The sequence below is a fragment of the Carya illinoinensis genome, chromosome 4 (genome assembly GCF_018687715.1).
Source record: "Carya illinoinensis cultivar Pawnee chromosome 4, C.illinoinensisPawnee_v1, whole genome shotgun sequence".
Taxonomy (NCBI): Eukaryota; Viridiplantae; Streptophyta; class Magnoliopsida; order Fagales; family Juglandaceae; genus Carya; species Carya illinoinensis.
In genome coordinates this window covers 12,506,386-12,532,806 of record NC_056755.1, presented here as the reverse complement: position 1 = coordinate 12,532,806, position 26,421 = coordinate 12,506,386, and the positions used below count along the sequence as shown (strand labels likewise).

General features: G+C 35.5%; 1 pseudogene; it reads left to right on the top strand.

Annotated features, from left to right (window-relative positions):
• Positions 1–3,970: 3,970 nt before the first annotated feature.
• On the top strand, positions 3,971–8,737 carry LOC122308080 (annotated as a pseudogene).
• The last annotated feature ends 17,684 nt before the right edge of the window (positions 8,738–26,421 follow it).

Sequence of the window (26,421 nt, the reverse complement as noted above, 5' to 3'; positions counted from 1 at the left end):
TGTTGGGTCTAAATTATATTTAATGGGCCATATTGGATAAGCCCATGATTATCAATTTTTCGATAGACAAATTTCCATGTAAAAGTGAGCTTCAAGTTTGTGTATCGGGATATTGATCATTGATCATTTTTATTGGGTCTAAATTATATTTAATGGGCCATATTGGATAAACCCACGAGTAATAAATTATTAAGATTGATTAGAAACTTTAATCAGGCTCAATAATTAGGTTAAATCTCATTTGTTATTTATTGAACGAGTTAGACTCCTTTTTGAATTTAAAGATTGGTCATTATAAATTCATTTCAATTTAAAAGTATCACTGATTGAAGTCTCCTCCACAGTCTCAGTCACTACCAATCCTACCAATCCTACATTGAATTAACTAATAGATCATGTTTTTTAAATTCAAACTCCCTTCTTGAATAATCCCAACCGAGTCCAACTCGAATTCAAACTCGAACTCAATCTCCTCAACACACTTTTCCAAATCTCTCTATAAATATATGCCCTTCCGTGTATTATTTGCAAAAACCATAACCCTTTGTAAGTTCAGCAACATAACCCAAGATACCCAGTACAACATTGTGCGTGTCCCATGTTCACCACACTAATAACCAACTTCCTCATTCCTCTCACAACATCCCTCACATTTTTGCTCTCATTCTCTGTCGCGTTTTTTTTCTCTTAAGCTCTCTGTTAATCTATTACTCTCTCCAGCCAGCGCTGAGGCCATGAAAGGAAATTAGGCGCACCCTAAAAATATTGGATTATCTTTACAAGATAAGTAGCTTAATCATAAATTAGGATTAAGGCGTAGTTAGATTATTATTATTATTATTAAAGTCAGTTCTTTGGAAGCCAGTGTTTATGTATTATGCATGTCATGATATTTGCAAGCATATCATTCATCCTAATTGATAGAGCAATAATAATGTATTAAATAAGCATAAAGTTGAGGAAGTTTCAAATTGAAAACATGTTATGTGCTTATTTAATACATTAAAATAGAAGTAAGGAGGGTTGAAGTATGACTAAAATAAAAAGAATGTTTTTCTATATGTTCAAGTCACACTTAAGGACATGGCACCACATTTCATAAATAATCTAAGTGTTTCACTCATATCCCTCACTCTCTCCTTTTCTGTTTTCATTTCCAACCCTAGCCTCCAGTTATGAACCGCATGGAACAAGAGAGGATAACTAACCACTCAGGGAAGATTTGGGAAAGGAAGTGGATGGGAGGCACGAGGACAAGGATAAGAATGAGAGGATTCAAAAAGGACGGGGAGAGAAGTTTTTGTTTTCATAGTCGATTTTCATCCCTTTCTAAAACTGTAGTATGTTATGCTTTGTTTGGGATTTTTTTATCACTTGCAAATATACTATGTGTGAGTAAATTCCTAAACCTAGGCTCGGGGGTCCTTTGAATAGGTTGTGTTTCCTAGGGTTTAAGATTTGTCATCGTGTTTAGCAAAGTGGTCCATAGAGGTTTCTACCATATGTTTTATGATGCCGTTTTCAGGATTTGCTTACTAACCCTTGGTTCATCGTGGACTAAAAGGGCACGGTGGATTCTTGGGTTAGGTAAGATCCTGGTTTCTGTTAGCAACTTAACGATAGTTTGGTATTAATTTGATGGAGTTTATTTCAGAAATTATATTGTGCATGCATGAATCATTTACATCATCCGAGCATTTGTTCTTAATCGAAAGAGTGTTTGAAGGAAATTGAGGAGTCCTAACCCCTTTTGAAATCAATCTATGAAAGGAAACCCGCAGCCTAAGTGTTTGACAAAAGTTTTCTTAGACATTAGAAATTGTTTTAAGGTTCTTTTTTTAAAATCACCAAGTTAATATATCTTTGAAAGTACCCTAGGAGATTCAATAGAGTAGATACATTACTCCAATTGAAATAAAATAGCATTAAGAAAAACATCATTTTCATTCATGTGCATACTAAATCAAACTCAATAGCCGAGGGCTTTTTCTCATTCTTTGAATCTTTTTCCCTGTCAATCTTTCTAAGTTTTTGAGCAATAGGTACATTCTCACTTTAAACTGCAAAAACATCTCAGTTCAGTTCTTTAAAGCTTTAATCCCTATGAATTCGACCTTGGGACTCACCCTAGAAACAACCTCACACTTTCTGCACTCGGGATGCATTTTAATAGGAGAGACAATAATTCATGATCATGTTTCATTCCCCTTATTATAGTTATATATGTATTACGCATCTCATGCATCTCATGTTCATAAGACGCGTAGGTTTTTATAAGATCAAATGTAAGATAAAGATCAGATTAATCTGATGATCATTCAAATGCATAGTACCAATGCATTTATGGTGGATGTGCAAGCCACAGACTCAAGCGTGTTCAACTAAAGTTTTTTCTTATATCAGATTAGCGGTTCCCCTTGTGGCCACAAGATGTAAGACTGGTTCACAACCTAGCACACAAGGTTAAGTGTGTAGCCAATTAGGTAAGTTAGTTAAGTCAGAACAATCAGATAATTCAGATAAGCCAGACAAACCAATTAATTCAAATAAGTCATGCATGTTATAGCATACGTATGAACAGTTATGATTTTAAGTTCTCGACATAAAATATTTTATGAAAAACCTTATATTAAGTATGTTTACGTTATGATGAGTTTTTACAAAGTTATCGACTCGTTTTAGTTGTTTTATGTTTTTAAACCACCTCAGGTCAGAATATTTATGAATGTAAAGGTGCATGATAGGACTTAGTCCAATTAAGCATGATAGTGGCCTAGATCATGTATAGAGATTTTAAGTTAATACCTTTATGGCACGGACTTTGAAAAATTTTAATAAATACTTCCACACACTCTCATTTATGATTTCAGTATTTTAATACAAAAAGACTTTATATAAGGAATATTTATGCTTGGCGCTTCCTTTCGAATAAATATATATGTATATATATATATATATATATATTTAAGTTAAGTTCAATTTAGTAGCACCCCAACTTCCGAAAATTTTTAAAAGTGACTTTATTATTAACCGTGGGAAGCGGGTTGTTACAGAAATCTAAGCCTTTTTATACTGATTAATGCATTTAATTTTCAAGTTAATAACGTCATTTTAAATATATTAATAAATTAAACAGGGTTATAAATAAATTCTTCATAAAATTAGATAGTGACCAAAATAAAAAATATGAAGCATGCCAGATATATATGTACTGGCCATGCAAGTTTCGGTTGCAACTGAGTATCAAATCATAATTGTCATCAAGCCTACCTCTTTTGTTTTCGGAAATAAGATGAGATGAGTTGAGATAAAAGTTAAAAATTGAATAAAATATTGTTAAAATATTTTTTTAATATTATTTTTATTTTAGGATTTGAAAAAGTTGAATTATTTATTTTATTTTTTTGTGAGAATTTTAAAAAATTATAATGATGAGATAAAATGATAATAGTTGTGAAAACAAACGAGGCGTTATCATTAGACAAAATAAATAATTGAAACATCAAAAACGCCGAGTTTTCATACAAGCTATACATGAACTTGGTCCTGACAATATTATTAAGAGGCATACTACACAGTAGCCTCACACCCAACACACCATATTTTTGAAGTATAAAATAAAAGAGGGTAAAATAGTAAATTTATATTTTTCAATAATATGAAAAAGTGTGAGGCTGCTGTATATATTTTCTGTATTATTAAATTCTCATGCAAGCTGTGGTCTACTTTTGCTATTAGTTGTTCCCGTCCGTACACACTCAAGTAACAATTCTGCGGTAGATGGTGATACTATGACTCAATATTGCATACACAAGTGGATCAAACCTCTTGGAATTAGTCATTAGGAATTTTTTATTGTACTTTTATCGCATGCCTGAGTGGTCCCTATGAAATCTTCAATATTAGATTTTTGGATGACTTAGGATAAGTCTTCTCTAGACAATCAAGTCTACAACTACCATATCCATACGCCATTGAAAGGCTAATAGCGAAGCATTTTTTTCTATAAAAGGTACAAAGCTTAGTAAACTATATATCATCACTCTTGAACTCTGATCCGACCTCTTAGACGCTCAATTGGGAAGCTAAAGATGGATTCAGTGAGAGCAAAGAAGCCCCATGCAGTATGTATCCCATTCCCCACACAGGGGCATGTGATCCCCATGATGCACTTAGCCAAGCTCCTACACTCCAAGGGTTTCCACATAACCTTTGTCAACACTGAGTTCAACCACTCGCGTTTAATCCGGTCCAAAGGACCCGACCATGTGAAGGGCCTGCCAGATTTCCAGTTTGAAACAATCCCGGACGGGATGCCACCATCCGACCTTGATGCAACTCAAGATACCCGTGCACTGTGTGAGTCCACGAGAAAGAACTGCTTGGTCCCCTTTAAAGAGCTGGTAATTAGGCTCAACTCTGTACAGACTGATGAAGCTTGGCCTCCTGTTAGTTGCATAGTATCGGATGGGATGATGGGTTTTGGAAGTAAGGCTGCAGAAGAATTGGGCATTCCAGAGGTACAATTCTGGACTGCCTCGGCTTGTGGCTTTATGGGATATCTGTACTTCACTGAACTCATCAACAGAGGCATCCTTCCTTTCAAAGGTACTTTGACTATTTTTGTTTTCAAAGCTTTCATGGTGAAGTTGGCATGGAGGCCGGCATGCATGATAAGATTAATAATAATAAAACAAACAAGATTTTTATCACGAGCTTTGTCAAGAATCATATCTGAAGATAAATTAGGATCAGGTTCTTGAAATTGTAATCAACTAATTAGATTAAACAATTTATATTAGACGGAGATCTCTTTCGTCTTTATTAGCTTTTTCAAAATAAGATTTTTTTTTTTTTTTTATTGAAATAGACCTCAATTCATTACTGAATGAAGAAAAATACAGCTGTGACCAATAATGACGGATACCAAGTTCCAATTATAAGCCAACTACCCATCAGTTGTACGCTCCCCCGTACACAATTTTCATTGCGCCGAACTGTGTCTAAAACTTCTAAGCTCTCCAATGACGACGCCATACTGAGATGAGAGACTCTGTTAAAAACAGAAGTGTTCATCTCGACTCGTCTACGAGAAAACAACACTAAACATCCTCACCCTCCAAAGGAGGAGAGACACTACCCAACCTTCACCCTCAATAAGAGGAGAAGACTCACAACCCTCATCCTCAAAGAGGAGAGGTACTTGCCTATTTCAAAATTTTATTAAAACCAAATTAAAACTCCCATAACAGATTACTAACAAAACAAACTAATAACACTCTCTCAGCGCCGTACGCTCACTGCCTTTTGCCTGTACCACTTTCTGCGCATCTCTCAGCCTGCACTACGCACGTGTAGCCTGCACCACGCCTGGGTAGTCTGCACCATGCATGTCCTGCACAAGAGATTCTCACAACAAAATAGCCAAAACAACCACTTTCTGCATCCCGTCACCATCGCCAGCCCCTCAAGATATACCGATCAAGGTCACAAGGGCTTCTCACCGTCGCCGGCTTCATCCCCGTAACCATAACCAGCCCACCAGCCCGTACACCACCTCGGCTAGGTGAAAACAGAATCAGAAACAAAAACGGAGACCAGCACAGAATTTATTCCAGAAACAAACCAAAAACTGAAAGCAAAAACCTCAAACAACTGCGTCTCCCCCGCTCCGGCCGCCACCCACAGAGTCTCCATGCTGGGTTACGTTCGGACTCCACCCCAGAGGCTCACCTTTTCCTCCCATGCACCTCAACCTGAATCCCGAAAACCGCTCTGTTTTCCATGGATAAAACAGAGTACCTTAACCCCACAGGATTACATCCAAGCCTGCAAGAAACCAAAACACCTCTGGCGATAAGCACCCGGACTCCGTCCACACTGGATACTCTGTTTTCCACCACGCCCAGCTACGTAGTATAAATAGGTGGTCAAAGACTCAGAAAAACACACTTCAGACCACACCAAGCCACGGCCAAAGATGCAGACGATACCCTCCTCCTCCACCGTGCAACCACCACTACGCCAACCGTGAGATATGTTGGAGAATGACTTCGGGCTCCTTGACCGGGAGGTGGAGCTGTCGACCACCGAAACCACCGCCCAAAACGACGCTTGATTTAAAACAGAAAACTAAGCTATACGGTAGAAAACAGAAGAAAAGATAACAGAAAAAGAAACTAAGCTAAACGGAAAAGATAACAGAGATGGAGGGAGGGGAAGCCTAAGCTCCCACCTCCCTCGGACGGAAGAGAGCTGCCTTGTTTCTAGAGAGAAGGAGGAGCTTCTCTCACTAGGGTTTGAAGAAAATGGGCGGCTTCCAAACAATTTAAAAATAAGATTATTAGAATATAATAAAAAGGAAAAAAAAAATGTCTTCTTAATCCTTACGATATTATATATAATAAAGCATAGCACGCGTGTTTGAATCTTGAATTTGAGAGATTGAGACGTACGATCAGGGGCTCAAAATTTTTCAAAACCCTTTCTTTAATACATACTTTTTTTAAGATGTCCTCAATATAAAGGCAATTTGACCCCTCAAAAATTTTCAAAAATCTAATTACTTAGTACTTAGTTTTCCAAGTTTCTTTAAATTTCTCAATAATTTTTTCTTACATATACATATTTCTTGGTCATTAATAAATTCTCACAGTTTCACATTGATTGTTTTATTTTATTTTTCTCACATCTCATAATATATAGGCAAGAAAATTTTTCGGTCTTTTCTTATGAGCTAGTTGTAAAACCTCATTTTTCCTAATTGTTGGAACTTTTCCATTCAAATCTTCTGCTAGCCAGTTTATTTTGATTGGATTTTGTTAACATCTATGCTGCCATCGAGTTAATAATTAGGAGTGAAGGCAACATATATTCCATAGCTATTCTTATCTATACAATAGAGGCCTTACAACATTCAGTCTTAGATTGAACAATGAGTTTTATTTTATTTTTTCTTAGTTTTTATCATTTATTTGTGCTTTTACGATGAATTTGTCAAACAACATTGGCTTTTTTATTATTTAATCTATTTTGAGCAATTACAATATTTATTTTTTACTTCAAGTATCTTGAAATAGATCTTTAGTAATGCACGTGTACTCATATAGAGAGACTACAAGAACTACTTACATACTTCTATATAAATATTTATATCAATTCGCCCCCAACAAAACAATCCCGACCTGCATACAATATTTTTTTTTTTTCAAGGAGCATATAAAAGTATATTTTTAACATGCAATTACAACCTTCGTTGGGCCGTAGTGAATGCAATTTTTTCAATGAAAAAGTAATTTTTGCAATGAAAAAATGGGACATGGAATTCCGCTCCTAGCTCGTTTGGATAGTTAACATATTTTTTATTTCATCTTATTTCATCTAGATGAGATGAAAAATCTGTTAATAATGGTGAGATGATTTGTAAATTGTAGTAAAATAGTTTAAGTTAAAATTTTTATTGGATTTTAACAAATGAGAGAAAAAAACTTAAATAAATATAAAATTAAAATATTGTTACAATATCATTTTTGTTTTGAGATTTGAAAAAGTTGAATGAGTTTTTATATTTTATATGAAAGTCTGAGAAAGTTGTAATAAATAGTAACTATTAGATGAAAAACTATGAGAGAGAAATTGAAAAAATATTTGTGTTTGAATTTTATTTATATATTGAGATCAGACGAGAAAAACTGCCTAAACGGGACCTTAGAAATCTGTCTTTCATGTCATGCATCCAGACGAAAGCTTCCAAGATGATGGCACGCTCGACACACCAATCAACTGGATCCCAGGCATGAAAAACATCAGGCTTAAGGATCTCCCTAGCTTCATCAGAGTCACCGACACTAAGGATATCTTTTTCGACTTTCTGGGATCAGAAGCACAAAATTGCTTGAATTCTACAGCGATCATTTTCCACACATTTGATGAATTTGAATATGAAGTACTCGAAGCAATTTCAGCCAAATTCCCTGGCAAGATTTACACCCTAGGTCCGCTTCCCTTACTCAACCGACATATTCCTGACAGCAAACTCAAATCTCTAAGTTTAAGCTTATGGAAAGAAGACTCAAAATGCCTCCAATGGCTCGACCAAAGAGAACCCAACTCAGTTGTTTACGTCAATTATGGCAGCATGACAGTGATGACTGAACAACATCTGAAGGAATTTGCATGGGGGCTTGCAAATAGCAAGCACTCATTTTTGTGGATTGTTAGGCCTGATTTAGTGATGGGAGACTCGGCGATTTTGCCTGAAGAATTCTTTGAGGAGACAAAGGACAGGGGATTGATAGCAAACTGGTGCCCCCAAGACCAAGTTCTAGCACACCCAGCAGTTGGCACTTTCCTATCACATTGTGGGTGGAATTCTATGTTGGAAAGTGTTTGTAGTGGTGTACCTGTTATTTGCTGGCCATTTTTTGCGGAGCAGCAAACGAATTGCCGATACGCTTGCACCAGTTGGGGGATTGGCATGGAGGTCAATAATGATGTAAAACGAGTTGAGGTTGAAACAATAGTTAAGGAAATGATGGGGGGGGGAGAAGGGAAAAGCGATGAGGCGAAAGGCAGTAGAATGGAAGAAGAAAGCAGAGGAAGCTGCTGATATCGGAGGTTCATCTTATAAGAACCTTGAAAAGTTGATTAAGGAGTCTCTCCATTAGTCAATTTTGAAGGGTAAACGTAAAACAATCTAAGTTTGGCTATTAGTCGAAAAAAATTTCCGCATAGAGCATTTATTGTTGTCCATGTTGATTTTTTTTTTTTTTTTTTATCATTATATATACTTAATAAATATTGTACAAATCACTTGACATATATATATATATACTAGGTAGGAGTAACGTGCAAAGCACGTTTGTCTAATTTTATGAAATGATTATTTGTAAAAAATAATATATATTTTATAAAAATTATTGATGTCACTTAATAATTTAAGGCATATTGGAGAAAATAAAAAAATTAGTTCAAAATATCATATAATCCAATACATGTTTATAACATCTATAATTTTAGTAAAGATGTATACGAAAAATTTAATAAAAGTCTAACACAAACGGTAGTTCAAAATATGTGTCGTTTGATGTTTGTATTATAATTCATCAATTTATGTCATCCTGTAGAGAATCAATAGAGACAATATTGAAATTCTTATTTTGCTGTTGGTTGAGTCGATCAGGGATAACATAAAGTTAAAACATAATCTTTTTATAAAATTTGTGGTATAATATTTTCTATATATAGCATATATATAAATCATAAAATATATTTTGAAATTGTTAGCCGAATTTACTCTTTCTTGATTAGCTCAAGGATAACGGCTTTTGTCACGTGCCTATCATAGCAAGCCCACGTATGGAATATGACTTAGTGTAAGCTACGTCCTACTACCATGGGAAAAAAAAACACTTTGATTAAATACACTTGTATTATATATTATATGAGATTTTTAAATTTGAAATACTCAATAATCTGAGTTAATGAAACGTATAATATACGTATATTATACTTAGGGATTCACGTCTTATGCACCTAATACACGTGTATATGTTAAGGAGAAATAGAAAAATATAATAACTAATCTTTAATTACTTATTATATAAACTATTAAGTATTATAATTATTGAGATTAATAAATCATATAACAACATTGAATGCTATATCTCTCAACATTTATGTCTTCATTTTATGTGCTAAACCGTTAAAACAAACGGTGTTAACTTTAACGGAAAAACAAGAAAAACCGTTAAAACAAGATTTTCCGTTTCATACACACTTTTTATATATAGAAGATATATATATCCAACTTGATATATCGAACACTACTACCCATCAGTAATTAATTATGGACATTATTTTTCCGATTCGATTGTATTGTTTAATTCTTGGATTGATTTCAATTAACATTCAATTACTTTTTGTATATTCTTATATGAAAGCAATAAGAAAAACCAAAAGAAAAGTGAAGATGAGAGAGAAGAAAACAAGGGAAAAGAAATTATTTCAGTTCTAAATAATTAACTGGATTAAAATGACTTGCTCTAAGAAAAGAATAAGTGTTCGGTGAATTTTTTAAATTTGATAATTCCATGTTATTTTTTAATTTATTTTTTATTAAACCTTTCACTAACCATTGCTCTATATAAACTTCAGCAGTAACGCTACGGTCCCGAACGGGTTGAAGAGTTACTTGTTGTCACTAATACTCACATTCCAACAAAATATTTATCAACTCCAAATTCTCAATGCTATATAAAAATTATGGTTTCAAACCAATTACTTCAACATAAAAACAATATCAGAACCCGAATAGAAACAACATGGATAACATCAGAACTAGATTATATTAAATATAAAATCTGGAATTCATGCCAAAGTTTTCAGATGACACATCGTATCAAAATAGAGTACTGAAAAGTTTTAGATCATTTCACATATTCAAAATAACAGAATCAAAACATCTTCATTTAATCAAAGCAAAACTTTTTAGATCTCATATTCGCTCTTTTTACAAAATTCAGAAACAATGCTAAAATAAGCTCATATCTACACAAATCATGACAAAAATACTTTTTCTTTATACAGATTTCATGAATATGCCTAACACATATTTGAGTTTTTTTATAGGTTTCTTTTCAAAGCAAGCATGCATATTTTCAAAAATCACTTCATTTCATTTTCTTTTTATGTAAAGTCTAGTATAGGAACCCCGTTTATCTCAACTTTTTTAACTTTTTTAAGTTTTTCCACAACCGTGCTAAACGAAATCCAATCGTCTCCTATAAAATAATCATGTAATTTTTGTAAATTTCCAATAGTACGTAACTATTTAATTAAGCACACGTTTTCTAATTAAACCCAAAATACTTAAATAACCTAAGACTTCATTTACCTATAATCACTCCCCAAATACTATGATTTTCACCTAATTTCACCTATTAATCGATTAAACTCTAAAAATATCCTCCACCCCCAACCATCTAGTTTCTCTTAGTTTTATTACAATAATATCATCATAATTAATAAACACTGGATCACTTTCTAAGGGTATACATGTAACTTATTCATTAAGTTGCTTAAGGCTGCATTTGGTTTCTTAACTCATCTCATCTAATCATTACAATTTTTTCAACTTCCAACACAAAATATAATAAACAATTCAACTTTTTCAAATCTCAAAATAATAATAATATTAAAAAATAATATTCTAATAATATTTTATTCAACTTTCATCTCAACTCAACTCAACATCCAATATGCATGCAATGTGAGTCATGGCTCGACCGTGAACCCCTGGCATGGGGGAGCAATGGTGGCTATTCCAAGTGGCAGAACATGAACATGAGAGAGAGTGAATGATATATACATGTAGAGAGAGAGAGAGAGAGAGAGAGAGAGAGAGAGTGGCGTAGATAGAGAGAGAGCACGGTGGTTTAAGCACCTCGATGGGGAAACTATTCTGTTTTTGGCAAGGGAAAGCCAAGGCCTCTTAGACGTTCGATGGTGGCTTGGGAATCATGGTGCAAGGTGGGGGTAGTGTGGAGTTCCCGGCGTAACTGGAACTGAAGAAAACCTGGAAGGGGCTTGCATGGTGGTAGTGCGTGTGCTGGAAGACTGTGGGTGTGGGAGGCGTGAGGTGGTGGTGCTTAACGAGACAGCATGTTGGTCGGTGTTATCTGTGGTTGAGGCTAACGACATGGAGGAGCAACTGGACGCAGGTTACTCTATTTTTGGGAGTGAAAAACAGAGGCTTGCCATATGATTATAGGTGACTTGGTGGCTCTCGTACATGGTGACTATAGGGTTGGCATTACAGAATGATATACCAGCTGCTACATTGCCAAACGCCTCAAGGAACATGCAACAGAATTTCCAACAAACTTCCAGCAAATAATTTGTTATTTGTATATTTGTTTAGAGATATTTCAGTACTTTTTTAGTGTATAGCTTAGTCGGTTCTTTCTATAAATTCATTACTGTACAACAAAGAGAAGTAATTTTGCAGAATTCATTCCTCTTTTGCCTCTGTCATTTACAATCTCTTTGCTATGTTTTTCTTCCATTTTCGCTATGCTCAGAATTGGCCAACACCATTTTTGCTAACTCTAACATGGTATCAAAGTGGTGAAACGGCCTCCGTCAATCCTCTCACCACCACCAAATATACCAACCTTACAGACCCAACCAACCCTTATAGACTTGAAACCTTAAATAATCCCAGCACTATGATCGTCACAGAATTCCTTACTGTTGAAAATATTTCTACGTGGTCTCGATCAATCCATCGTGCCCTTCGAGCCAAGAACAAACTTAGATTCCTAAATGGAACCCTCACCAAACCATCAAAACCTTATGACCCTCTTTTTAAACTCTAGGAAAGATGCAACGACATGGTTCTGTCTTGGCTGCAGAACTCTATTAGCCTCCCTCTTCGATCTTCTATTGCATATGTTGATGATGTCCATGACATATGGACTGAGTTACAAGAACGTCTTTCCCCACAAAATGGCCCACGCATCTATGAACTCAAGAAGACATTGGCCACTCTTACCCAAGATGACAATTCACTAAACACTTACTATGGTAAACTTAAATCTCTTTGGGATGAATTATCTATTTATGATCACTTACCCATTTGTTCTTGTGGCTCAACCAAGCTTCTTTTGGACCGATACCATTGAGAATGCGTAATCCAATTCCTCATGGGTCTTCGTGACTCCTTCAACAATGTCCGCAACCAGATCATGCTAATTGATCCCCTCCCACCAGTCAACAAAGTTTTTTCTTACATCCAACAACAAGAACGCCACCACTTGTTTACTTCTTCAGCCCCACCCACTGATTCCATTGCCCTAACTGGTCGAAAAATACTTTCCACACCTTCCCCAAATCCAGGCATAAACCATATTGTACACATTGCAAAATCACGGGTTATACATTCGCAAATTATTTTAAATCAGGCAATGATGCAGCTCTTCTCTGCACCCACTATGAGATGACTGGTCATACTGTTGAACCATGCTAAAAGCTTCATGGGTACCCTCCCAACCACAAGCTTCATAAATCGAGAGCAAATGCAGCCTTTCTTGGCTCCTTTGCTGAAGTTAACTCTGAACCAAGTCTAATGTTGACAAAAGTGCAATATCAAGACCTCATAGCCTTGTTGCACAGCAAGGATTCTTCAACACCCGCCAATCAAATTCAGACGGTTATACCTCCCAACCCTCACTCCAATTCTATTACTGGTATTTCCTTTTTTTTCTCCTCATCTTCTCTTTTGTCTGCTCCTTGGATCATTGACATGGGTGCCACGAATCATATAATCTGTATCACCTCCCTTTTCAATCACTACCACTATTTCACAATCTGTCAAACTTTCCGATGGAGAAATTGCTGACGTCATTCACGTTGGTACCGTGCAAGTGACAACCACCATTCTCCTCCATGACGTTCTATGTGTACCATCTTTTAATTTTAATTTGTTGTCCGCCTGTAAGCTTGTACGTGAATTAAATTGTTGTCTCATATTCTTTTCTACTTTGTGTTTCATATAGGGCCTTTCTCCCTGGACAGTGATTGGGAAGGATAGCATGGAACATGGGCTTTATCACCTCCTCCGAGATCCAGTTTCTCCTCAAGATTTAACCAACACTTTGTCACAAAATTTTCATTCACAAACCTACATTTCAGCTTCTGTACAACCTACCAATAGTGTCCGTGACTTATGGCACTATCGATTAGGTCATCCCTCACATAACCATATACAATTAATTTCTGATCCTCATGTACTCAAATAGATTAATACAAAGCATATTTTACCATGTTTAGTGTGTCCTCTTGCCAAACAGACTCACTCACCTTTTAATTCTAACACTCATACTACTACTTCTTGCTTTGAAATTATACATTATGATTTGTGGGGACCCCATTCCATTATCGCCCACGATGGTAGTAGATTTTTTCTCACCATTGTTGATGACTACTCACGCTACACTTGGGTCTATTTATTGAAAAAGAAATTTGATGCTCGATCATGTCTCAAGTCATTTTGACACTTAGTCGCAAATCAATTCAACACTTGAGTAAAAATTTTGCATAGCAAGAATGTACCCAAGTTTTTCATGGCTAATTTCTACTTTGAACAAGGCATTATTCATCAAAAATCTTGTGTAGAAACACCCCAACAAAATGGTTTGGTCAAGCGCAAGCATCGACACCTTCTTTAGGTTGCTCATGCTCTTTGATTTCAATCTCACATCCCTCTACGTTTTTAGTCTAATTGTGTTCTTACCACCACTTACTTGATCGATTGAATTCCCACTACCTTTCTCCAGAATAAAACTCCCTACAAATTACTTTTTCATAAACCACCTTCTTACTCACATTTACGTGTTTTTGGCTGCCATGCATTTGCATCAACTATTTCCCAACATCGTCACAAGTTTGACCCTCGTAGGCAATGTTCTGCATTTCTCTGCTACCTTTTTGACGTCAAAGGCTACAAGTTACTTGACCTCAACACCCATCAAATTTTTCTATCTCGAGATGCTTTTCACGAAACACTCTTCCCATTTCATACTCCCTCCCTTACTCCCAAACCAAACATACTCTCAACCCCAATACTATCCCCTGATTTCTCCCTACTTGACCCTGATTCCACCTACGCCATTCCCACCCCTCAAGCAGATCTCCTTGCCAAACCACACTCATCACCCTCAGCACCTCAGATTTTCCCAACAGCACCTTCACCACCTCCCCCACCACCACTTCGATGTTCTACATGAACACGCAACACTCCTATTCACCTCAACAGCTACATTTGCCCTTCCCTACTCAACCCACCTCCTTTACAAACAATGGATTCTTCTCACTTACAGATGGCCCATGCTCCTAATGATCCTTCTTCATCATTGTCCACGGAAGCACCCTGTCCACCTAGTAAAGCTTTTCCTCTCTCTGCCACACTTTCTTTTCATAAATTATCTCCTTCTTATTTTTCTTTTGCATCTGCCATTTCATCCTCCATTGAACCTTCTTCATATGGTGAAGTTATTAAATATCCTAACTGATGTGAGGCTATGCAATCTGAAATAGCAACCTTGAACTCAATAATACTTGGTCTCTTGTTGACTTGCCCCCTAGCAAGCATGATATTGGCTGCACGTGGATAGTTGAGATTAAATACCATTCTAATGGCAACATCAAGCGCTACAAGGTGCGCTCAGTCGCCAAAGGTTTTACCCAACAGGAAGGGCTCGACTACACCAAACCCTTCTCATCCATGGCCAAATTAGCCACTGTCCGAACTTTGTTAGCTGCTGCATCCATTCAAGGCTTGTTCCTCAAGCAATTCAACTTTCAAAATGCCTTTCTTCACGACGATTTAGACGAAGAAATCTTCATGCACAAACCCCCTAGTTTTTCAAAGGGGTCTTCATCCCAAGTTTGTCGCCTCAACAAAAGTCTCTACAACTTGAAACAAGCCTCGAGACAATGGTACCAGAAATTTTCTAATGCTTTACTTGTTTTTGGTTTTTAGCAATCCAAAGCTGACTACAACCTTTTTACTCAACTCAAACATAGATCATTCATTGCCCTCCTTATTTATGTTAACGATATTATCATTGCCAGCTCTCACATGGAGTCTATTGAAGTTCTTCAAGGATTTCTCAATGATCACTTTTGAATTAAGTCTCTTGGCAATCTCCGTTACTTCCTTAGCATTGAGGTCTCATGCTCTCCCAAAGGAATTTCCATCTACCAGCATAAATATGCACTTAATATTTTAGCCGATGCTGGCTCACTTGGTTCTCAACCCTCCAAATTACTAATGGATCAAAATCTCAAACTTCGCAAAGATGATGGAGATCCTCTCTCATATCCACTTCCCTATTGGTGCCTAGTTGGTAGACTTCTCTACCTCGCCATCACTCAGCCCAATCTCTGCTACTCAGTCCAGCACTTGAGCCAATTTATAACAGCACCTACAATAACACACCTTCATGCTACTCATCAAGTCCTACGGTACATAAAAATGCTCCTGGACAAGGCCTTCTTTTTTCTTCCCATTCTTCACTTACTCTTCGTGCATACTCAAACTCGGAATGGGCCTCTTATCCAGACTCAAGTTGCTCAGTTACAGGGTTTTGCATTTTTCTTAGACAAGATCACTCATCTCATGGCGATCAAAGAAATAGGAAGTTGTCTCTCGCTCCTCCGCCGAGGCCGAGTATAATGCTATGGCAATGACTTCATCTGAAGTTCAGTGGTTATCTTATATACTTCAAGATTTTCACCTCTCCATTTCTCTTCCAATAGATTTGTACTGTGACAATCAAGTCATGCTTCACATTGCCCATAATCCAAATTTTCACAAGCACACCAAACAATTCAAAATGGATTGTCACCTTATCCGTGACAAAATACAAGCTAGTTTCCTACGTACTTGCTCCGTCTGTTCTTCTTCTCAGCTTGCGGATGTATTCACAAAGGCTCTTCCATCCTCACAATTTCTATTTCTGTTATCCAATATGGAAATAGAAAATATCTATTCTCCATTTTGCAGGGGATATTACGGAATGATATACTAGCTGCTATATTGCCAAACGCCTCAGGGAACCTGCAACAGAATTTCCAACAAACTTCCAGCAAATAATTTGTTATTTGTATATTTGTTTAGAGATATTTCAATACTTTTTCATTATATAGCTTAGTTGATTTTTTCTATAAATTCATTACTGTACAGCATAGAGAAGTAAGTAATTTTGCAAAATTCATTCCTCTTTTGCCTCTATCTTTTACAATCTCTTTGCTCAGTTTTCTTTCCATTTTCACTGTGCTCAGAATTGGCCAGCACCATTTTTGCTAACTCTGACAGTTGGGCTACAGTGGTTCTTGGGTTGGTTTTGTGCTGCTTGTGGTTGCTGAAAGTGGAGGGGGGCAAGGTTGTGCCATTGTTTGCTCATCAGTGGAGGAGGTATGGTGGCTTGTTGGGTGGTGCATGGCTTCAATGTTGGGTTGGCTTGGAGGGGCATGCAGTGAAGGAGGGAGAGTTCCTCATGCTATTGGGGTAGTGAACGTGGGGTGAGGGGTTGGTCTTCGATATCACGCATGGGGCTTACGGTGATGCATGTGTGGTGATTGTTAGGAGCTACCATTCAATTGTTTATGTGAGGAGTGCAATGGGGTTGTGGACTGGAGTTTGCAATGGTTGCTTTTGGTTGAACATGGTTGGGCTTCGTGCTGAGGGGCTCTTGGTGCAGCTATGTTCATGTTGGAGGACAAACAAGATTGTTTCACCACGCAGTCTTTCAATAGGGGTGGTGCAATGATCTTCACGGTTGGGTATGCCCTAACTGATTGTGGCGTGAAAGGGACAGAGAGTCTAAACCAGGGTTCTAAGGCAGTGGTGAATCACTGGGCTGAAACTTGCTTCCTACGTGGGTGATGGTTGGCTGTGGGAGGTTTGTCACTACTTAATAAGTTAATGGTAGTTTTCAGAACGTGAACTTGTACATGGGAGAGATATTAGAGGGAAAAAAACTGACAAGATTTTGGGATGTACCGCAACCTAGGGATTTCTACATGCATGAGAAGAATATAATATATATATATATATATATATATATATATATATGCAGTTGGAAACAAATTAAACAATAGAGGAAGAAAGAGGAGGAAGTGACTTACATACAAGTCTGGATATTAAGTAGTTGGACTGGGCCTTTACATGGGCTTCTAGGTTTCAAAGTGAGTTGTGTCATTTTAACTGATCTAAGAATCTCCCGATCTTGCCCATATTTTTATGGGCTGAGTTTCCAAAATTTCCAATGGCCTCTTCTCAAATTCTAAAATAACCCAACTCATCATGTAACTTTTTCAATTATCAAATTAATAGATTCTAGTATTCTACTTAGTCCATAAAATATTAAATGGTTTTAAACTAACTATCAAGCCCAATAAAAATCTATCGTCCAATAATATCTTTGGGCCTTTCAGAGAATTTCTTGGGCCAAATTCCAATTATTTAGGCCCACTTGGTCCATAAATTCTTACTTGGACTTTTATTCAATATCGTTCGTTAAACCTAATTTAGGACCAATATAAAAACTCATATTCTGCCAACATAAATTTTTGGACTCGTAGCCTATTCAAATTTCTCGTTAAAACTCAAGTGAGCTTCCCACACATATTAACCTAAAAATAAATTTCTAGAACGTGGGTTTGGTTACGGGTCTAGGTGTTACATCAACACCTATACACATTAGATCAATGAAATAGTTTATTCGTCTTAAACTTTTGACATGGTATCAAAGATTTGATATCTCTGGTAATGGCCCCACACGTTATGGCTGACAATCCCTCTAGTCCTTATTTTCTACACAATGGTGACAAACCTGGTGCTCTGTTAGTCTCGCTTCCTCTCACTGGAGATAATTATTCCACTTGGAGCATCTCTATGTTCATGGCTCTCAGTGCTAAGAACAAAACTGCATTCATTGATGGTTCCCTTCCTCGACCATCCACCGTCTCTGATCCTTTGTTTGAACCATGGTCTCGCCGCAATAACATGGTTCTCTCTTGGTTACTCAATTTTGTTTCTAAAGACATCTCTACCAGCATCATCTAGATTAACACTTCTCAATTCCCCTCCCTCATTGCAGTTGTGGCGCCTCTAAAACCCTCCTTGAATATCAACAATGGAACAGATCATGTATATTTTAATGGGGCTCAACTAATCATTCTCCAATGTTTGTGAACGAATTCTATTAATGGATCATCTCCCTTCCATTAACAAAGTGTTCTTGCTTGTCACGCAAGAGGAACTTCAACGTGAAGTGGCATCACTTACCTCTTCCACTGCAGAACCTAATGTTTTACTTAGTCACCATGCTCCATCTTCTAATCCCAGGTCACCTTCTGGTTCTAAACGTGAGAGACCATTTTGCACACATTGTAAAATTCATGGCCACACTATGGATTGTTGCTACAAACTTCATAGCTACCGTTCCGGACATCGGCTTCACAAACCACCAGCTTCTTCCGCTTATCAAGTCCCCATTATTGACTCCATGCTTGATATTCTAGGTCTTCCTTCCACTAAGGAACAATGTGAACAACTTTTGGGTCTTCTAAAGCCATCACCTTCTCAGACAATGGCCATCCATGCTATTGCAAGTAGTTTCACACTTTCCTCACAACCTTCTACATCTTTGTTAAGTACCTCCTTTTGTCTTCTCACTTGCACCTCTACTCCTTCTTGGATCATCGATACAGGGGCCACTGACCATATTGTCAGTCCAGTCACCTCTCTTACCTCCATCACTCCTCTTGCATCTACTTTCATTCATTTACCCAATGGTTCATCTGTACCAATCACTCATATAGGCATTGTTCATATTTCCTCCTCTCTAATCCTCGTTGATGTCCTATGTGTTTCCTCATTTACATATAACTTAATTTTTGCAAGTAAACTCACAAGCCAATTACATTGTTTTCTCATTTCTCTCTCATTTTTCATTTTATGCAGGACCCACTAACATGGAGGACAATTGGTTTGGGTCAACGTCGTGATGGTCTCTGCCACCTTCATCCCAACAAGCACATTCAACTTCAACCTCAACTCACCTTGCTACTTTTTGGCACCAACACTTGGGCCATCTATCATTTCCCCGCTTAGATGCCATCATTAAAGATATATTGCAAATAGATTTATACAAACTAACCTAGCAGTGCCACATAATTTATTTTTTATTTTTTCAATTTCTCCCCCAGCCCCATGTCTCTCATCTGCTCCCAATAGCCCTGCGCCCCCAAGTCTCCTTGCATTTCCAAACCCCCAACCCCATCGACACTATACCATCTCGCACCACCACCGCTGCCAGGTTTCATATTTATAATTTAGAAAGGTCTAAAGGTTGATACTTTCTGGATTCATCCACTTGGCTATCCAAAAAAGTGTGGATAAGTAGGACAAATAAGCTAAAAGACTTTACAAGGATTTTGCCTAGCAGTAATATTTTTTTTTTTTCTTTCTTAGGTCCCCAACCAATAATATCGAAGGTTTGGAAAAGTTACAATTTTCCTACTCTTTCTCTGCAACCATACCTTTCTTTCTGATTCAATATTACCGATTGTGGAGCCACCATTCTCAAAGCTAGTTTGAAGCTAGGAATTTCAGGCAATCCACGAATCTTGGATCCAAAGCAAATTCACCCACCTCGAAGAATCACTTTCTTTTCGATAAAAACAAAGCATATCAAAAAATAAAAATCTAAGAAAGAAAAAGACTGACTTCTTAGAATATGGTGATGAGCTCAAAGGCAAATATATAAAATGGGTCTGAGAATTAGGAGTGGTGGAATAAGGGGAGAGAGAGAGGCGACGAAGGGATGAAAGAGAAAAAGAGGTAGGTATGTATCAATAAAATAACTGGTAGTGTGGAAGTGGGTTAGCAACGACATTGATGTCGACGCCGTCGAGAGGAACTAGAGACAAAGCTGAGTGAGTTTGAGTCTAGGGGTTGGGAGTCGGGATAGAGAGAGGGAGGGGGACTCGAGGCTAGGTGGAATGCATGGATAAAAATGGAAAAGAGAAAAAAGAATAAAAATAATAATAACTTAGATGATATGGCATTCTACAATCAGTTTGTGAAAATTCTTTGTAGGATTCTTGGGTGACTCTAGCAGCCCTCTAAAAATAATGATAACCAGTTTGTGGATATCCTTTGTAGGATTCTTGTGTGGCTCTAGCAATCCCTCTTATTTATTTGCCTGTTTATTGACATTTCAAATGGATTAATATTGATATGGAAACATTTCAGTGACCATAAAAAATATTGATATTTTAATTTTGTTTAGACTATAATGAGTTTTATTAAAATTGTTATGTTTTGCATCCGACTCTTATAAGCGGTAAACCTTTTTTTTTTTTTTAAGAGGACAACACCTTCATATCTTTATTAGAAACCATCACTTTTAGCAGAGAAATACAGTAAAAACATCAAAACAGTAAAAAACACCGACAAATAAAATCCATAAAGATATTAAAAAAATAAAAAATAAAAAAATAAAAATAAAAAACCTAACCAACCAACTAAAGCTGAATATTTGGTAGACCCAATTTCTCCATTTTCAAAGACCCTTTGAGAGGCCTTGGTAGCTCGAAAACATTAGCCGTGCACCCCTCCGCCCCTAACATAGTAAGAAAATTAGCCCATGTCGACAACACTGACTCTTCCTTATCTTCCATTATTGCTTTGCATCTCCTGTTCCATAAGCACCAAATCAAGATACAAAGAATAATACCAAAAAGAGACCCTACTTGTGAATTTTTCTTAGCCTTAAGAAACCAACTCTCTACTCAAATCCGCCATCCACTACCTCGCATGGATGTTGTACCAACCAAAAAAGAGGCCCGCTCCCACATCTCGAAAAAATCCCCTTCAGCCAAAACATGGTTCAAGTCTTCGCACCCCCCAGTATCACAACAATTACATCTGGAAACAAGCAGTATACCAAGCTTACGAACTTGATTATCAACACTCAAGCATTGATAAAAGCTTTCCAGACCATAATTGAAATTCTTTTTGGTAAGGACAGGTGCCATACCCAATTAAACCAGACCACCTTTGGGACTCAAAATTTTATATGACTCCAAACACTTTTAGTTGAGAAATTGTCATCCACATTATCAGTCCATATGAGAATATCAAACACATGCTTATATCTTCCTAAACTGTCCACCACAACCATTGCATTTTCCAAACCCACCAGTCGAGAGATAATATTGATATCTCAACCATCCTCCAGTTTGCATTCTCTAATGGTAGTTTTCGGAAATGGAAGATTGGAATGATAGTTAATTAAATGGCTCTCATCCGACCATTTCTCATACCAAAAAAATATTTTACCCCCTCTAACCCTCCAACGAGAAAGATTAAAAATCAAAGAGGAAGGTTAAGAATCAAAGGTAAGCACTTGGCAATTATTCGCCAATTCCTAGATCACTTATTCACATCTACAAACGAGATATGGTTATTCTTCACATATTTTGCTCTAAAAAAAGAATTTGCCCTTAAGAAATTCTCATGAAGCAATTTCCAAGCAAATTTTACATGTAGAGACTATTGAATCTCATCCAACCTCTTAATTCCCAAACCACCTTCCTCCTCATTTGGTAGACACATTTTATCTCATGCTCTCCAACTACGTTTATTCTTCCCTTCCGAGGAGCCCTAAAAAAAAATTCCTAAAGCAGGTATTTAATGGTTTGAACACTACCTCCGGTACCTGAAGAGTAGATAACAAATGAACAGGCATACTCGATAAACTTGCTTGATCATGATCAATTGGGCGCCTTGTAAAAGCAACTAAGATTTCCAGCCATCAACTATTTTTCATACTCAAACCACTAGGTACTCCAAATGTACAGCTTTCAGTTTTCTTGAGATAATTGGAACTCCCAAGTATCGAAAGGGAAAAAAAAAATTCTCTTTAAAACCTGTAGACTGAAGAAGAACATGTCGACGAGCAGATGTAATATGTTTTGAGAAAATGAGAGAAGATTTCTCCACACTTACAACCTATCCCGACCATGACTACTCATATGTTGCAAAAATTCTCAATATGTTTCGAAGGGACTTGAGATTACCACTTGTAAAAATAATTATATTATCCACGTATAAAAGGTGTGAGATAAGCGGAACCCCTCTTGGATGAGCAAAAGATTCAATTTTACCTTCCATAAATCCCGCTTTAAAAGTCGAGATAAGATTTTCATGGTAAACTTTTGTTTGTACAAAAACCATTGAATCATATGATTTCAAACTCTCTGACCTTAGTTTCACAAATCTATCAAATCATCTCGTCTCAATATCTAAACGCCACTCAAACATAAAATATTTTTCAATTTTAAAATTTCAATTTTTTTATCTAATCATTACAACTTTTCCAAACTTTAAAAAAAATTATATTCTAACCCTCTTATAACTTTATAATTTCTTTATTCAACTTTTTTTCTTTTCTTTCCCAAAATTTCATAAAAATTCTGACTTAAATTATTTCACTTCTATATACAAATTATCTCATTACTATTTACAGATTTCTTATCTTATCTTATCTAATCTGTGTAACCAAACGAGTCAATCTTGTTGCTATTTGTGTTTGTAAGTTATATATAAATATATATATATATATATATATATATATATATATGTATGTATGTATGTATGTATGTACCATTTCCAACAAGGAACTGATAGAAAAGATATTCATGTGTCAAGGCCTTGAAACCCAATTATAAGTGAGGGTTTGGATAGTGAATTAAGATGAAAGTTGAATAAAATATTGTTAGAATATTATTTTTTAATATTATTTTTGTTTTGAGATTTGAAAAGTTAAATTATTTATTATATTTTGCTTAAAATTTTGAAAAATTTGAAACGATTAGATGAAATAAAATAAGATGAATTGAAGTCTGAATCCAAACTAGACCTTAAGTGTTGATTATAAAAGATCCTAAAACCAAGTTATATGTGGTGGAAACTAGACCTATATGGATTGAGCAATAATCCTAAATTATTTATAAAATGCAAACATATTTTTTTTCTTCAGGGTTTACTACCAAGGATGAGCACCTTAAAATCTTTGAAGTATTCTACTTGGTGTTACCATGTAGGGGTGACAATATGCAATATGATTCATGAATTTAATACGAATATAATACGAAATTAGCGAATTTGGATTTGATATTAATGAGTTCAGGTCAAAACGAGTTGACTCGTTAAAATAAGATTTACAAACGTGTCAACCCAGATAATCCAAAATCAACCCATTTTGACCCATTTATATTTTATTTCAAAAGTAAATTTTATTATTATTAAGTTGTAATATTGGTACTTCTCAGTATTCTTATATATTTATTATTGGGATTGTAATTTTATACCTATGATCATATTTATTATCGTAGGATTTGTAATATTGATTTTATTATATATTAAAATTTGAAAACTGTTAATAGTTTTTGTAAGTATGTAGTCTTTTTTTTTTTAAAATATTGTGACTATTAATAAATATAGATTTTAACTTTTAAGTAAAATTATGTTAATAAGGTCAAACGGATTATGAGTGTTAGTTCAACCAATTTATATGAAACAAGCTTAAATGAGTCATGTTGTATTGACTTATTTATAATTAATTGTTAAACAGGTAACACGACATGATCCATTATCTAAATGGATTGAGTTAGGATTTGAAAGTTTGACATATTTAACTTAAAGGGTTAGATTTTGATTGACCTGCATAGTCAGATATTCATAAGTACTTGACACGAACATAATCTCAAAACACGATTTGTCACCCATACTAAATACCATATTTAGTATAGGACGGTGCTACTCCTAGAGAGAGCCCATCAAAGAGGCAAAATTTTTCTCTTTTTTGTTGTTTTTTTTTGTTGCATAATCTTTTTAATTCATTAAATATATTTAAAAATAAAATAAAATTCATAAATTTAGTAAAAATTAAAAAAATAAAATCCTACAGTCAGTGGCCACCATCTGTGGCTACTTTATGCCAGAGAAGGTGGCCACTTTATGTTGGAGAAGTAATTCCCTTTAGTATATTGAACTTGATCTCTCTCTCTCTCTAATCTCTCTCTCCATTTGTCACGGCTGAATTACTGTCAGATCTACGACCAATTCATCCCTTGCTCTCTCGCTATATCTCTCAATCACTCTAACCTTCCTCTGAGATTTGGTACTATATTTTGAATTTTCCTTTTTTTTTTTTAATATGTATTAACTACTTCTGTTCTAGAGTGAAATGTAGCTTGTCTTTGTTGCTTGCAGTTATCACAAAGATACATGACAACTTTCTTCAGAAAAAGTTGTCTTATCATTCCTATACCATACATCAAACAAAAAAAAAAAAAAAAAAAAATTTCTCTTAACAAATATGATATAAGGATGATGAGTAGAAGAATTCAATTAATTTAATAGAAATAAAATTATAAAAATAAATGTATTATATAGTATATAAAATAATAAATAGCAAAATTCATTTCCTTTTCTATAACGTTGAGAAAAGCTACAATTGATCAATAATCATAATCCTAGAATAATCAAAAGTGTGCCAAGACTAAAAAATAGAAAAAGAGAGAGAGAGAGAGAGAGGAAAGGGATATCGAAAAATGAGATGGGCCACATTTGCGGATAATATTAAATGTGCAAGCGAGGGTAAAAAAAAGTTGTCAACTGATCCATATCTAAATATTAAAAACTTCCAATCTATAGAATATTCCAAGCGATTATGGCAGTAAATCAATCAATCTGTTCGATAGTTCGCTCGATACTCGTCGGGTTAAATTCGAATCAAACTCAATTCATAAAAATAAAAATACAAATAATTGTTTGTAAAAGCAGATATCAACTCAATTAGTAAATAATACATATTTGACTAAACTCGGCTTGACACGACTAAGACTTGTTAAGGTCAACTCGTTTATATCCAAATCAACTCATTAGCTTAACTCGATTAAAACTCATCCATATTTTGATAAATATATATATACACCTATGTCTATATACATAAATATATGTATTAGCTAATAATATAAGTATAACACGTTTATAATAAAATATATGATATGTAACCTAATTACTTATGCTTATATATTGAATATATGATATCATATTATAATTTATGCGTATGTATTAATAATTTATGTAGGCATATAATATAGTTATTATAGATAAATATCAACTAGTTACATATTAATTATTTCTAAATTTTTAAAATCTAATAATTCAATAAAAATTCTACTTGTTAGTTGTATAAATTCTATATCATTTTTATTTTTATTTATCTAATTTATTAATTATGAAATTTTATTCAAAACAAAATTAACAACTTGTGCTGAGCACTCGAGCTCTTTTTTTGATCGAAATCAGGTCGAGTTGAAAATTCAACTTATTAAGTCGAGTTCAATCAAAAATTAAATAAAATTCTTGAATTTGAGCTTTTTAAATTGAGCCAAACTCAAGTCATTTTTTCAGTCGAGCTGAGTTTGGCAAGCCGAAGACCGGCTCGCTCGATTTCAACCCTACAAAGCTGCCTGTAATGGACTAGGAGATACGCATACGCTAGTTACTTTTCATCACGTGTAGGTGGAGATCAATTTAATTGTGCGTCGTCACGCCTTCAAACTTCAGAGCCATGCCACATGGTTGACATACCGACAACAGCAGCTATAATTGCTATATATTTTTTACTTATTATTCTTCTGCATGCAAGCTAGTGTGTGTCAAATATCCTCGCTGCACTGTGACATGTATTCTCCTAATTAGTTTAAAATATAATGTTAGGAAAATATTAAATGTGTTTAAGAAAAATTTAAATTTAAAAAAGACTTAATTCTCCA